Below are 16,245 nucleotides of genomic sequence, written 5' to 3' on the forward strand. Positions count from 1 at the left end.
ATTGCCTGCCTTTGCAACCCTGGTCTTCCTTGGAGGTCTCTCATCCAATTACTAACCAAGGCCGACTGCTTATCTTCTGAAATCTGATGAGATCAGGCTCACCTGGGCTATCCAGGTCAGGGGCAAAAAGCCTTTGTACCGCTTGGCAAAATGATACCGATGACTTGGCTCACCCTGGGGAATTCTGGCTGTCTACAGACTCATAATTAAGCTTTCTTCAGTATTAGTACTCTGTAAAACAGTATTTTGTGATGTTTATCACTAAGTCTGAGCCATATTCCTCTCTCTGGTTTGCATGAACACACACTGCGAATTTAACTACGGTCCTGGACAGAATGGAAGTCCTTTGTTATTATCTTTGATGAGTGAGGGCTCCTCAGGTCTATGCAGAATTGATTTATATTTGGAGCTTCACTCTTTAAATGACCCATATACAACCTGCCTGACCTGGAAAAAAACACATTTTATACTGATATAGTTATTGTTTCATGTGTGTTAATATAATTCTGACCACTGAAGGTGGCCCTCATAGTTGAAACGCATTGAGTCTTTTGGTTAATACCCATGTGTAACTATGATTGTGTTCCTCTGTTTTTAGATGTGCAGCTTCATATTGCTTCTGTATACTATTATCTGAGTTTTTAATGGTATCCTATATATGCCATTTTTAATCCTAAGATTCTTTGCACTATGTAATAAAGAGTTGTATCTTATTTTATTTTTCTGTTGCTCATCCTTTTGGTTTCAAACTTTGGCTGTCTACAGATTCATAATGAAGCTTTCTCTAGTGTGAGTTAGTACTCTGTAAGGCAGTATTTTGTAATGTTTATCACTAAGTCTGAACCGTTCGATTTTCAATTATACCTATGTTCTTTAGCCTCTGGATCCTGCCTTGGTTCTTTACAAGATTATTTATAATTTCCTTTAAAGATGATCTGTTCCGATGATAACATTCCCAAATGGGTATTTTACTCAGTTAATCCCATGAAATCATATTGTAGCTGTTTTTCTACAGCTATCCTTGTTAAAATGACAATGTGAAACCTTCCAACACAGTGTGGTTTTCCACATGCATTGATATTCAACCCTGTGAGCCTCTGAAAGATATTATCATTTCTCAGACACTTTTGTAAACTGTAAAGAGATAATATTAAAGTAGGCTCAAAATCATGAGAGGTGCTGCTCAATTGTTTTAAAAGAAAACAATCAACTAAAAAAGTACAGAAAAGGTTTGACTTTAGCTTTATTTGAAACTAATTTCACATTTGTGAAAGATCCCGCACTGCTTAAAGCATGCCTGTAATAGCAGGATGGGATTTGGAAATGTATTTATTTGTTGACTTCATTTACACTCTGCCTTTTTTCCATAATGCAAACCTAAAGTGGTTTACATTGAACTCTTCTCCTTTCCTCCATTTTAACAACTGTGTGAAGTAGGAGAGGCTGAGGCCAGGACGGTCTGAAGGTCATCAAGCAAGCTTTTGTGGCAGAGCAAGGATATGAACCTGAGTTTTCCAGGTACTAGTCCTGCACTAACCACTACACCATACTGGCTCTCAGGACATCAATCTACTTGAGATGAATATAATAATAAGATTCTTGTCTAAACGTGGTCATGCTTAGAGAGCTGGCTGATACATTCAGCCAGGATGGCTCCTCTTGTGTGAATATTTGGCTGCATGGAGACCTGGCTTGCATGATTGTCCTTCCCCATGTCCCCCCGCCCCCCCCCCCCAAAGTGAGAAAGCATTATATGAAAAGGGGTTCAGCACAAACAACCGTTCACATGGAAAGCTGGCTGTGGTGCTAAGGGGAAGGACTTGTATTGCTCTGCCCCAACCTTGTGTACCGCCAGCTGACTGACTGGGTAAACTGAGGCAAAGGGTCTGCAATACAATCTACCCCTCACCCAAATTTCTGCTACTGGGAAATACCAGAGTTACTTTGCATTGTCGTACTTAGTTCCTCTTGCCTAATGTGACATTTTAGCAATATGGCCTCTATAGATGAGGAGGGGAAGTTACAGTTGAAAAGCAATAATTATTCAGAGGGAGGTGGTAGGCCCCAAAAGGTTGGGGGCCTTCACTATCTGATAAAGGCTTGTGTAGACCAGTTTTTCCATCCAATTCTGGCATTCCTTTTTTAAAACGGATACTACCAGTTGCTTCCTGGAGACTCATGAGCATGTTTAATTGTTGGGGAGGGGGCCAACTTTAAAAAGTATGCAAGTATGCAAAAAATCCCAACTTTTATATGGCTTTAGTGGTGCCATTTCACTGCCCTAAGACAATCAATATGATTTATGGCTACTGTATTTATACTTGATAAAATTACATATATATAATCCTTACATATTACATAGTTGACCAAAAAATATCACAACGAATAATATGATCCTGTATCACCATTTTAGAAAAGTCCCATCTTGGTTCAAGAAAGGCTACTGCACTGGCTCGCTTCCAAGAAGCTGTTCGGCAATATCACAGGTTTGCACACTGTGATCCCAGTTGTTTTTCTGCCCATTTCACTGCCTAACTGATTGAACACAACACTTCTGTATTAGAGGGGAATAAGCTGGGGGGTCAATATGTAATGACTGGGAGGTGGACACTGTGGAGAAACCCTTCCTAGCATCCCCTTGTCCAGGATTCTCCAAGTTCTTGGGACAATTAATTTCCCCTCTCCCAGTTTTCCCTTTAACCAACTTTCAACAGCTTTCAAATCCCATGCTTCTAAAGCACAGTCAGTCCTTCTTGGGGAGGTTTTTTTTTGAAGTTTTCCTATCCCTTTTTCTCTTGCTTAACTTACAGTTCTATTTTCCTGCATACCCGAGGAGTTCCCGAAGGAGGGAGACACCCTAAGTTTTCTGTGTGCTGCAGGGGCAGGATACATTCTTTAAAATAAACTATAAATATCCAAGAAACCTTTTATCCCCACCCCGCAATATGCGGGATACTTCTGAAGTCGCTGAACGTACACTTGGAGAAGCCAGTCCCCAGTAATAGTTCTTCCTTGCAAAAAAGCACATCATACCACACAAGTCCGGTGGCCGCTTCGATTAGCAATAGCGACCCACAAAGAACAAACAAAGTGGTATGCAATGTTATCAAACCCAGACTGTTCTACACTTAATAAAATGTGAATAATAAAAAGGCAGCCTATGCTGTTTGCAATTATCCTTCTAACGGAGCCAACAGGAGCCGATTCTCTGATATTTACAGCTAAACCACATTCTTTTCTTCATAGCGATTAGGCAGACCAATTTCAGGGGAGATCTCATGGGAACGAAAAGCACAATTAGCTTGTTTATTCAGAACTGTGAGTTCAATACGACTTGCTTCCTAATGTGTACTTCAGATGGCAGTCTCATTTTTTTAAAAAAATCTTATTCTGATCAGTTATACTTGTGTAGACACACTGAAATCAACAGCACAACAGCAGGGCCAAATGGTCAGAGCGTTCCAACTTTTCTCTGGGCTTTATCTTTTGCAAATAAAAACTTTACAAGACAGGTTTATAGGGTGTTGCGTTCGGCCCTTGAGAAAATAAATATGCGATCTGACCTTCTGTAGAATGGCTTGCATTATAAAGGCCCAGTTATCAATTTATGCAGCCCTCTCGAGCAACCACGCCACATTTTACATGCTCCATGAAAGCCTACCTGAAGAGCTGGAAAAACTACGGAAGAGGGCAACCAAAATGATTAGGGGGTTGAAGTACTTTTCCTGTGAGGAAAGGTTAAACGACAACAACAACAACAACAACTGATTTATATACCACCATTCAGGACAACTTAACACCCACTCAGAGCTGTTTACAAAGTATGCTATTATTATCCCCACAACAATCACCCAGTGAGGTGTGACTGACTCAAGGTCACCCAGCTGGCTTCAAGCGGAGGAGAGTGGGGAATCAAACCCGGTTCTCAAGATTAGAGTCCCAAGCTCTTAACCACTATACCAAAGTCTTGGGACTTTTCAGTTTAGGAAAGAGACGCCTACAGAGGGGTGGATGACAGATGTTTATAAAATAATGCATGGGGTAGAGAGAGTGGACAGAGAGAACTTTTTCTTCCTCAGTATTAGAACTCAGGTATCCAATGAATTTGGTCAGCCCCAGATTCGGGAAAGTCATGCTGCTTTACTCAAATAAAAAAATTGTGGAGTTCACTGCCAGTGACTACTAACCATGGTGACTCAAGGGAATCTCCACATTCAGAAACAGTGAACATCTGAATAAATACCAGTGCCGGGAGGCCCAGTTCGGGAAAGGCCTCAGCCTCTATGCCCCTCCAGAGTAACTGGCTGGCCACTGTGCTAGACGGATGCCGGACTAGATCGGCCGCTGGCCTGATCTAGCAGGGCCCTTCTGTCCCTATGTTCTTACCTCAGCTGGGCCTGCTTCAAGCCACCCCCATCTGTAATTAATGCTTTACCAACCCACTACTATGACATACATGTATTCCTTCCTCTATTATTACCTCAGAGCCTACCATTTCACCCCAATTGCCTCTGCACAGCCAGAACAAGAAGCCTGCAGGCGAGCGGTCCGATTGCCAGATTTATAACACCAACAACCAATTACACCTGTACAGCTGAGGCAATCTACTTAGCTTCAGCACACCAGCAATTCTAAGGGATCTTGATACGCTTGCCCAACCAGTTCACCGCATTTTTTTTTAAAAAAGCAAAGTAAAAGCTGCTGAGTGAAATGGAGCTAGATGAGTGGCAGAAGAGAGTATTCTGTACTATCAAGTTTGACAACTGTGTCTAGCGGAGAAGATCCTCAATAATAACTGCGCTTATATACTGTTCTAGACAGATTAGTGCCACACTCAGAGCTGTGAACAAGTTAGTGTTATTATTATCCCCACAATACAGCCGGGGAGCTGGGGCTGAGAGGAGGGGCCTACCCAAGGCTACCTATTGAGCTCATGGCAGTAGTGGGATTCGAACCAGTGGAGTGCTGATTTGCAGTCGAACCACTTAACCCCTTTGCTTCTGATTTATAACACCAACAACCAATTAAACATATATAGCTGAGGCTCTCTACTTAGCTTCAGAACAGCAAATCTACACAAAATGGGGGGGAAATGACATAACAAAGCTCCCCCAAAACACAAAAGGCAGAATTGTTGAAAATGTGGGAAGAAAAAGCCACTTGAAAGACAGGGGTCTGCAAGACAAGAAGAACCACGACGGTTTTTAGCATTTTTCAAAGACAGGTTTCTAAAGCTACAATCATAAGGGTGTTTTCCTGGGAGTAGGCCCTAGTGAATAAAATGGAACATAATTCTGAGCAAATCTGCTTAGGATTGCTCTTTATGTATGTGTGGGGCCAAGGTCTGTACAAGAAACAGTGGGACCCGGATGCCAGTTTGGCGTAGTGGTTAAGAGCGCGGGAGAGCTGTGAACAAGTTAGTTTGGAGAGGCAGTTTAGTGTAGTGTAGCTCTCTCAGCCCCACCCACCTCACAGGGTGTTTTGTTGTGGGGATAATAATAGCATACTTTGTAAACGGCTCCGAGTGTCCTGAAGGGCGGTGTATAAATCGAATGTTATTATTATTATGCTTTGGAACGGAGATAAGGTAGATATACTAGCGAAGCAGCTCAAGTTAGCTGGAGCCGGGGTGAAAAGCTATGCCGAATGCAAGAAGGAAGGAAAAGAGCCCGACCCTGTCTCCTAAATGGTCTGGGAGCCCCCGTATCATCAAGAAGCACTGCAAACCACTTCCTTCTTGTGGCCAAACACTCGTGCTGTTCAAATAGAGACATAGCTAAGTCTGCCAAATCTTGCTCTTTAAGTAATTCATCTGCATGTTAGACGTGACAATTGGCATCTAATTGAGTAAATGACAGGTTCGAGGAGAGAGAATGTTAGAATCATATATCGCTTTTGAAAAAGCAGTACTTGGAGGAAGCATGAGCTTTATTTTGTACTGCAACAGACACTTCAGGCCACATTTTGAGGGCCCCTCCGATTCAGAAGGGTCCCTTGATCTCCATCTAGTCTGCAGCACGCAACCAGTGTCACTAGAAACACCTCCAAGGAAGCCTATAGTTTTCTACAGACAACAAGAGATCAGATATGTGTACAGTGCAGCTTGGACTGGTCTAGTGTCGGTCCATTCCAAGCACACAGACTGGCCTGAATCTTCACTGGAGAAAACAAGCCATGTTAGGACAGAGCCCCCAGCCCACTTAAACCAGTAGTTCTTGATGGGGGGCATGCAGACCCCCTCAGGGAAACTGACAAATCTTGGGGGACATTTCGGATTTTAGGTAGCTGCCTCCTGCCATTTGCGACAGCCGGCAAAGGAAAGGGTGACATCACATCGGTCAAGAACCCCTGTTCTAAATTCAAAGCACCTGGGCCTATCAATGCTTTTGCCTCTCCAAAGTGGCTGCCAGGATACACAGTTCTATGAATAAGCTGTGATTATACTCTCTCCAAGTCTGTATATAACTTGAAAATTGAAGGTATGCGTTTCGTGGCCTTTGACGACTCTCTGCAGTTACTACAAGTCTCTGGAATGTGTCTCGTCCTACCTGTCTGGCTAGAGAGATAATTTGCATGTTTTAATATAGACAGAGAAAAGAGACAGTGCAGTTGTTTTTTAAATTGGCTGGCCTTAGGAAACAGCAAAGGTCTGGCGCTGCTTTGGAGCACTGATCTATTTTAAAAAGTAAACAGGGGTCTTTACCTTAAAGAGGAATATGTTTTTATTCTATCATAAGCTTTCATGGCCTAAATGCAATTCAAATTTAACTACTGCATTTAGGCTCTGGTCTACTGATGCTGGAATAAAATCTTGTTTAAGGTTAGACATGGCTTCAGCACCTGTTTTTTTTAGTATAAATGCATCTGCCTAACAGACACACCATGCATCTGATGAAGCGTGCTGTGACTTCCAAAAATCTAAGCTGGAATCAATTTTGCATGTCTGGACTCTCGTCTAAGCTTTGGTTTCAAAATATTGCAAGCTGGGAAGGCAAAGGAAAATTAGACCTGACCCTTTTTTATAACGTAAGGGCCATAAAACAGCATCCCAATGCAACTCAAGTACAACCAAAGCAGAACGATCAGCACAGTGAGGCATTTCCACCAATAATAACTATTACGAGGATGAGAAAAAGGAATGTCCGGCCAGCTCCCAGCGGCGAGCGCTCCGCAATGCTTTCCTTTCCAGGGGCAAATAGCCATTTGCGGAAGTCCCCGCCCGGCCGGCGGCTCCCGGCAGCCGTGCGCATCACGAAAGACAACGCAGGCCGGCTGAGAAAAGCCAGGCGATGCTCCACCACCACCCGCTAAAACGGGGCCTGCTCCCAAGTAGACCCGCTCCTCTAGGATTTCTGCAAAGTGCATCGGCTGTCTTTCAAATACGCTGATCCAAGGAGGCAGCAACGAAGCTGGAGGCGGCGGCGCTTTGCCAAGCCGAGGCGAGGCAGCCAGCCGGGCTTCGGGGAGCCCCTGGCCTAGGCTGCAGGGGTTGCCAAACTCCAGGCGGTGGCTGGAGGCCTCCCGGAATTACAACTGATCTCCAGGCGAGGCCGCTCAGTCCCCCTGCTTCGGAGGGTGGCTTCCACGGCACTGCGCCTCGCTGCAGTCCCTCCCGCCCCAACCCAAGCGACACTCCCAAATCTCCAGGCATTGCCCTACCCAGAGCTGGCAACCCTACCCGATCCAGAGCCACTTCTTCCAGAGAGCGGCTCTGAAACGGGCACGCCTCGAGGGACGCCCGGCTCGTCGCGCCCGCCTTTGGCCCTCCCGCCGCCTGGCGCACCAGGCCGCCTCCGCCAGGCGCTGCGCGTCCCCGGCCGGGCTGGGCTCCTGCCTCCCTCCCTCCCTCCCGCCAGCCTTTTGTTCCGCGCCGGCCGGCCGGCGAGAGGCGGGGCGGCCCAGAGGCGGCTCCGCTCCGCTCCGCTCCCCGTTGGGCCCTCCAGCCGGGAGGAGAGACTCACCTCGCCGTGCGGGCGCCGGGCAGAGGGCAGCGGCCAGGCGGCGAGCGCAGGTGGCGGCGGCGGCGGCGGCGGCTGCGCTCCGAGTGCCGCGGGAGGCGCGCACCATCTCCAGGCGCGCCCAGGCGCGGCCGCCGCGCTCTGCACCGGCAAGGCTCGCCGCGCTTGGCACCCGCCGCAGACTCGGGCGGCTGCCGGTCCTCGGCAAGGAAGGGAAGCGCCTCCACCGCCGCCAGGTGCAGCCGAGCGCTCCGCCTCCTCTCCCCTCCCCTCCCCTCCCCTCGGGGCCGGCGCGGCCAGGCAGCCACTCCCGCTGGGCCAGGCGCTCGCCCGGCCGCCTCTCGCTGAGCTGCGCCGCCGGGCCGCCCTCAGAGCCGCCGTCTGGTCCTCGGAGCATGTGCAGAGCGCCTTGTTCTCTCGGCCGGGGGTGGGCGCAGGGCGCGAGCCCCGGCTCCTCGCCCTTTGGAAGGGGACCCCTTGGAGGGGGAGAGGAGGACAACCGAGGGGGGGGGGGTTTGCTGTGAATGGCAATGAATCGGTTGCAGCATCCAGGCGGGGGACTAGAGGGTCCCTTTGGAGTTGCCAGCCTCCAGCCAGGTGTTGGCTGGAGATCTCCCGGCATTGCAGCTGATCTCCAGGCAAGACACATCAGTTTCCCTGGTTTGGATGGGGGATTCTGTGGCATTATACCCTGCCGAGGTCTCTCCCCAAACTCTCCCCTATCCTGGCTCCTTCCCCCAAATCTCCAGGAATTTCCCAACCTGGAGCTAGCAACCCTAGGCCCCGTCCAGCGCCACGTTGCTGTGTCAAGATTGGATTCCCCCCTTCTAGGTGGTGGCTGGAGATCTCCCAGACTTACAACAGCTCTCCAGACTACAGAGATCAATTCCCTTGGAGAAAATGGTTGCTTTTGGAGGGTGGCTGTACCCCCAGAGTTCCAGGAATTGCCCAAGCCCATATTGGTTCTAACACCTGAAAAATCTATTCTCTGGATAAGACCTTTCTTTCTTTCTTTCTTTCTTTCTTTCTTTCTTTCTTTCTTTCTTTCTTTCTTTCTTTCTTTCTTTCTTTCTTTCTTTCTTTCTTTCTTTCTTTCTTTCTTTCTTTCTTTCTTTCTTTCTTTCTTTCTTTCTTTATGGAGTCGGGCTCAGAGCAGATCACAAAATACAGTAAACACAAAAAAAAACATCCTGACCTGGATAGCCCAGGTGTCAGATCTCAGAAGCTAAGCAGGGTCGGCGTTGGTTAGTAACTGGATGGGAGACCTCCAGCCAAGACCAAGGCTGCAGAGGCAGGCAATGGCAAACCACCTCTGATAGTTGCTTGCCATAAAAACCCCACCAGAGGTTGCCATAAATCAGCCATGACTTGAGGGCACCACACACAATAAAAAACATGGTAGCATAGATTAAAACATCAGTCAACAAAATCTATTTAAACCAGTTATGCACATACTTCACAATCCACCAAGCATTAAACAGATCCGTGCAGTAGGGTGGTCAGCTACCAGATGAAAGTCTGGGGGGGACAACCTCCCTCCCACCCATGTGCCGGAGGCTGGTTTGGTGGCCCACCCACTTCAACCACCAGATGCCTGGCAGAAAATCTCTGTCTTGCAGGCCCAGCGGAAAGATAATGAAACTGGCCTGGATTTCCACAGACAGAGTTCCACCAGGTTGGTGCTAGGGCTGAAAAAGCCCTGGCCCTGGCTGAGGCAAGGTGAACCTCCCTAGGGCCAGGTACCACCGGTAGAGGTTTGTCTGCCGAACAGAGCAGCGTCCAGGGAACATATTTTACTTCCCGTTTCTGGAGGCCTTCTCGCAGCCCACATAAGAGAACCGAGTTGAGGGTGCAATAGAAGCCAGAACTTGAATTCTGAATTTAAATCCCTACTCGGGGGCACGGTCTATCTGCTTCCCAGGCCTGCTGCTACACCCGGGCATGGTTCCTTTTCTGGAATTTAGCTCCGCAGAAGGGAAGGAAATGACCCAGTGGCTCAGCTCTTATTGTTTGTATAAAGGGGGCAGGCCTCCTTTACTGAATAAACTTTGGGAGTGTCCTGAGACGGCTGAGAAAGGGAGACGGCTACGTCCGTGCGGTAAGTTTGCTCAGCAAGGGGCAGAAAGCAGACTTCGACAATCTTGAGAGGAAGTGGCTTTGCGATACTGGTTTTGTCAAACAACGGCTGAATGACACAGCAGTGAACCTCAGTCAGAGAGCACCCCCTTCAGTTTCTGCCAGACGGAGGTGCTGGTTTAGGATACAGCCATACCTCTTGTGGGAAGTGATATTGCTCTTTTCCAGGGACTGAGCGGGGTGGGTCTTTTATCCTCATTTTATACAGCTGTATCCTATGTGTGTTGGCTCAGAAATTCACCCTGCTAGGTTCAATGGGTCTTCTTCCCCAGATAGGATTGTAAACCTGAAGCCCTTTTCACACAGCCTTTGTAAACCATTTTTGGCTGATGGTTGCTAGTGGGTTTTTTGGTGCCATTATAGACACAGCCAGTTTGACCCAGGTGAGGTGGCGGGGGGGGGGGGGAGAACACTTCCGGTGCCAGAAAACTGGCACTATTTGAAATAGCCACGACGATTCATAGACGGTTCATAAACAGATATAAAGGGGTTTGAAAGTCCCAGCCTCACATTGTTTTACATGAAGATGGCAGCAACAGACTAAAATTGGGCTAAAATAGAAATGTGAAAGAGACCTTAGTCTTCGCCGCTGAGAGAGACTGCGTGATTGAAATAGGGCAGGATATTGTATTTACTCAAAAGGAAGACTAGGATTGTTAATGGCTCATTTTGAGGGGGAATGCACAGGGATGCAGTTCCGGTAGTTCCTCAAAGAGATCACGTCAGGTGGCCCCACCCACCTGACTCTCGGCCATTTGGGCCCGTTTTGGCCTGGATTGGGGCTGCAACAGCCCAGATTGGGCCTCTGATGGGTGGTGGATCACTCTCCCACTCAGCAGCGATCCTGACCATTTTCGGCCCCGTTTTGGCCATTTTCGGCCCCTTTTTGCCATTTTGGGCCCAATTTCGTCCCTGAATGGCCAGGATTGAGTCCAAAACAGCCAGGATAGGTGATGTCAGGGGGTGTGGCATATGCAAATCAGTTATGCTAATGACACATTTCCAGTGATGTCGAGGGGTGTGGCATATGCTAATGAGTTATGCTAATGAGTTCCTTTGGCTCTTTTTCTACGAAATGACCCCTGATTGTTAAGACAGTCTCTAAATTCCTCTTTACCCAATTTCTCCCTGAAATCCAACAATCCCTTCCTTTCCCTTTTTAAAGGAATTGGTTAGTTTCTAATCCATTCCATTGTGATCAAAAAAGAAATTTGAAGAGAGAAAGGGCAGGACGGGAGAGTCTGCAAAATTTCAGAATTTCACTCTGTAGATGCTCAGAGGCAGGCCATGTCTTCCCAAACCTTCCTGTCCTGTTAGAACTGCCATCCTGTGGAGGGTCATATAAAAACTACTGCAAGGGCTGAAATTACAAAGAAAAGTCAAAGAGAAATGAAAGAAATTACCTCTTTTAAAAGAGAAAAAAAGAGAATTAGAGAAATCAATGACTATGGGCCAAGCTACACATGACGAATGACACTTGAACAGCAAGTGGATTGAGTGGAGGGCAAGTGAACAGGGAGAAATACACTTGCTGTTCAAGTGTCATTCGTCATGTGTAGCTTGGCCCTATATATATAAAAGTGAATCACATAAAAAGAAATTCCCTTCCCCATAACGCCACTAAGGAAGACTAAGTCTTTTGCCAGGTGTGCCATCAAGAAAAAGAGGAGGTTGGATTCGGTTTCGTTTTCTCAGCCATGTCGGACGCTCCTCTTCGCGGGCTCGAGAGGAAGCGCCCGAGCACCCTGTCCGGGCGGCTGATCTGCGAAGATTAGCCCCCAAAACTCCCAGTGAGGGAGGCTGGGTCCGGGACGCTGCGGGAAGAGCCCCCCGGAATCAATGCGGGGGGTTAATTGCCCGTTTGTCCCTACGGAGGCCAGCGGACGTGCGCGGCGCCTCGAGTGCTGCCGGGCCATGGAAAACGGCAAAGAGCAGAATTAGGCGAGAGCCTGCAAGTAAGCGAATCCCTTCTGTTACTACAAGCGTATGTGAAGGAGTGGTGGGATCTGAAGCTAAGAAGGCTAGTTCTTCCCCTTTGCTGAGTTTCAGAATCCGGCTGGCGGTTCCCCCCCCCCCCTAAAATGGCAACAAAAAAACAAAGTCCTGCCCTGGGCAAGTCAGTTTCAGCTGCCCTAAAGGGAGAGTCGTTGGAGGAGGTAGTGCAGAGGGCGGTTGGTGAAGCCATAAAACCCTTTGTTGACAAGCTGAATGAAACAGATCAAAGGGTGGGCTTAATTGAGAGCGAAGTGAAAACCATTAAGGAAGCAGCGGGGGGGGGCAGAGAAGTCTGCTCGGGAAAGTGCGTCACTCGTGAAGGCTACGAATAAAGAGCTTAAACTGGTGGAGAATCAGCTGATCGGGCTACAAGTGGAACGAACACAGACAATTTTGCGCCTCCAGAATGTGAAAGAGGAGGAAAATGAGGATTTACGGGGTCTGGTCTCGGAACTATTGGCGACACCCGCGAGGGCAACTAAAGAAGAAGTAAAAAGCGCCATTTTGGAAGTCCGTCGGGCTACTTCAAAATATGCAATGAAGCGTCAGTTGCCTCGCGAGATCATCATTGATTTTTCATCTAAGAGGATCCGGGACACTATCCTATATAATTCATACAATGCGGATTTGGACTTTTTGGGTAATAAAGTTAAGATATTGAAAGACGTCCCATTTCTAGTTCGGAAAAGACGTTTTAAGTATAAAAAGTTCGCAGCTCTTCTGAGAGAACGTGGAATAAAGTACAAATGGTTATTTCCGGAAGGAATCTGGTTCAGTCACAAAGATCAAGCTTTCAAGTTATTATCAGAAGATCAACTAAGGGATTTTGAGGATAAAAATCCGGAATTTCAGTGCACCAAGCAAGACGAAAAGGAGAAGTCTGAGGGTGGGGGGAGGAAATGAGCACTGCGGCTGCAGCTGCTCAGAGAGAATTGCGTCCGGGACCCAGGAGGGGAAGAAAAATTTAATTTGAATTTAAATTGTAATTTGCATTTAGTAAGGTCAACCACTCCATCAATATAACATAAAGCGTTAACTTTTGAATAATGGCAGTATGAAGGGAAAACATTTTGTGTAGCATAGCTGTTGCATGTTGTAGTTGTTGTGGTTTTTTTCCTTCCTCCCCTTGTTCCATTTCTTCCTTTTGTATTGTTAGTTAATGTAGTTAATAAAAAATAAAAAATATATAAAAAAAAAGAAAAAGAGGAGGTTGTCTTACATTCACATACATGTTGCAAGTAAGTAGGGTAATAAAAAAAATGTGTGTAACATTAAGAGCAGGGGGTAATCTTGCATTCAGTGCAATCTTTCAGGTGAATCAGGTGGCAATTCAAAACAGGTAACCTTTGTTCCTTGTGGAATATTAACAGTCCGGTAGGTGCTCTTAACCACTTTCAGCAGATAACATACTAGGAAGGGTTGCCACTGAGGTGGGGGGAAACAGCCTACCCTGCGCCTTTAACAGGCCTGAGAAGCAGAAATAAGTAGATGATGCTTTTAGCTGAAGAGGCTGAACCACGGTTTGAGGATAGTTGATTAATCACAGCTAGCTATGGTTTCCCATGAGGTATGACTGCAAACATTCTGGCTTATTCTAACGGATTTTTTTTTTAAAAAGTACTCTGCTTTAATTTTATTTTCCCTATCAGCCGTCACCCTCCGTTAATTAATTACACCAAATTGTGATCAATGAAGAAATATAAGCTTTATTTCATGAATAAAGCCCAGATGCTATGCCTTGTTAGGACATAAGCATAAAGATCAGCCATAGCAGAAAATCTTACATACTTTCAAAGCTAATTGTTCACAGAATAAAAGATAAATTTTTTATGCAAAGCTAATACAAACAATTCTTCAGAATCAAATGCTTCAGGAGACATGGCACCAAACAGGCCTGATTGACAAGACAGTAAAATCTCTCTGTAATATAAACATGCTAAATGTCTGGTGCCAGGCAGGAGTTCTGGGGATCTTCCTGAGAGACTGCTTAGCCAAGGTTAATTCTTGAGTACAAAGTCAAAACAAGAGAGATATTGTCCTTACTGTAGGACTTCCTGACCTCCAGTGTTCAGTGTTTTAAACTGTCAGAAGAAATCTGCTTACAAAGAAAAGCTTTTGCCTTCTGTGTGAGAGGGCAGCTCTAATAATGCACACACATAGGTCTTTAGACTAGGAGTCATTAAATAAAAATCCTTTACACTTATTTATTTTACATATTCAAACATGTGTAAGCACCCTTTCTCCAACGAGGAGCTAAAAATACACCACAAAACATTCTCCAAAATCGACACTAATGTTAAAACCGATAAACCAGATTCAGATAAGTAGATTACTAACAATACACTTGTTATGTTTTGGCGTAGCTTCACGCTCCTGAAGCCTTTGTTACTATTGGTTGTTTCATGCTGGCAGCGGCCAATCAGATCGGTATAATAAAGACCAATCACCATACTGGAAATAAGTTACTATGTATATGGTTTATGCAAATAAAGGATTCTAACTACTTGTTTTGTATTGGTTGTTGCTGAAAAGGGGTGCGTTTTTCTTATGTATAAATTGGCCCCTGTTGAGCCTGGTTCCTGTCTGTCCGCTTCCAGTCTTGAATAAAGTTGTTGTTATGAGCTGTTAATCACAATACTCGGGTCATTTCATAGAAAAAGAGCTGGAGGAACTCATTAGTGTAAATCTTTAGCATAACTCATTAGCATATGCCACACTCCTTGCCATCACCGGAAGTGTGTTATTAGTATAACTGATTTGCATATGACACACACCCTGTCACCTATCCTGGCTGTTTTGGACCCAATCCTGGCCATTCAGGGCCAAAATTGGGCCCAAAATGGCAAAAAGGGGTTGAAAATGGCCAAAAAGGGGCCCAAAACGGTCAGGATCGGGTCGCTGCTGAGTGGGAGAGTGATCCGCCACCCGTCAGAGCCCGATCCGGGCCGTTTTGGCCCCAATCCAGGCCAAAACGGGCCCATAATGGCTGAGAGTCAGGTGGGCAGGGCCACCTGACATGTGACATCTTTGGGGAACTGCTGGAACTGTGTTCCTGTGTGTTCCCCCTCGAAATGAGCCCTGATAATACATAACACTTTTCTAAATAGTTTTGCTTAATCTTCTTACCTTGCTCACCAGGATTGATGTCACAAGCTTCCATCTCTGGTGCTCCCAGAGCTTCTTAAAATTCAGTCAGGGGACCCACTTAAGACTGGAATTGGAAGGTTTTAAGCCTCCTCCAATACTGTTTTTCTCATCTAAAGGACCTCTATTTTTCCCATTGGGGAAATATACAATTACTGATTCAGGCAGAGTCTAAAAAACTGGCCTAATCTAAACCTGATACAAGTTTGGCATATAGATTTCCCCTCTGAACACAAGCTTTTCATTGCCTTGGGGAAAGGTTCATTCAGTCTCTCTGCCCATGTTGGGTCATTTCAATTTATCACTACATAAGCAACTGAGAGCGGAACTACAAGTGACAAAAGGCACAGATTGGACACTTGTCAGCTTCCCTCAAGTTTTGATGGGAAATGTAGGCATCCTGGTCTCGCAGCTTGGCTGACTGCTGTCCAATGGACTTTTCAACTGTCACTTGTCCAACATTCCAGCAGCTTCCTACATTTCCCATCAAAACTTGAGGGAAGCTGACAAGTGTCCAATCTGTGCCTTTTGTCACTTGTAGTTCCGCTCTGAGATGCCACAAACTCTGGATTATGACATCAGAGAGTGACTCAGCCATTTGGAGTGTCCAGGAGCAGCTATAAACAGAAATGGTGGAGAGTAAAGATTCCTTCTTGTCATAAAAAGGAGTAGTCGTTGGACTTGGGACGTTAAAATTGCCTTCTTCGTGGTTCACACTCTATTTGCAACAAAGAGACATAGAAGTCATGAAGAGCATTACCTACTCGAGAAGCAGTTCATTTAAGTCATGGGTTCCCAGCCTTGTCGAACCAGTGGGTGTTTTTGGAATGTTGAGGGAAACGTCATGGCGACGGCCACCACAAAATGGTTGCCATGGAGGTGGGACCAGTCGCAAAACACTGGGCGACTCCAAGCCCAGTGTCCAAATGGCTGTGCCGGTCTTACGCCTCCTGAAGCGCCTCCTATGCTAAGGAGGTAGAAGAAAGCTGGAATCAGCCGTTTGCTGAAGAGA

The 16,245-nt window shown here is 46.3% G+C and overlaps 1 protein-coding gene across 1 annotated transcript in view; it reads right to left on the reverse strand.

Annotated features, from left to right (window-relative positions):
* The window catches only part of MFSD6 (major facilitator superfamily domain containing 6), a 44,456-nt gene extending 36,323 nt beyond the window's left edge, over positions 1–8,133 (reverse strand). The window contains exon 1 of the mRNA XM_054972301.1: positions 7,962–8,133. The gene's annotated coding sequence lies outside the window, so the exon portion shown is untranslated. The remainder of the gene's footprint in view (positions 1–7,961) is intronic.
* Positions 8,134–16,245: the final 8,112 nt, after the last annotated feature.

Source organism: Eublepharis macularius, chromosome 2, assembly GCF_028583425.1.
Source record: "Eublepharis macularius isolate TG4126 chromosome 2, MPM_Emac_v1.0, whole genome shotgun sequence".
Taxonomy (NCBI): Eukaryota; Metazoa; Chordata; class Lepidosauria; order Squamata; family Eublepharidae; genus Eublepharis; species Eublepharis macularius.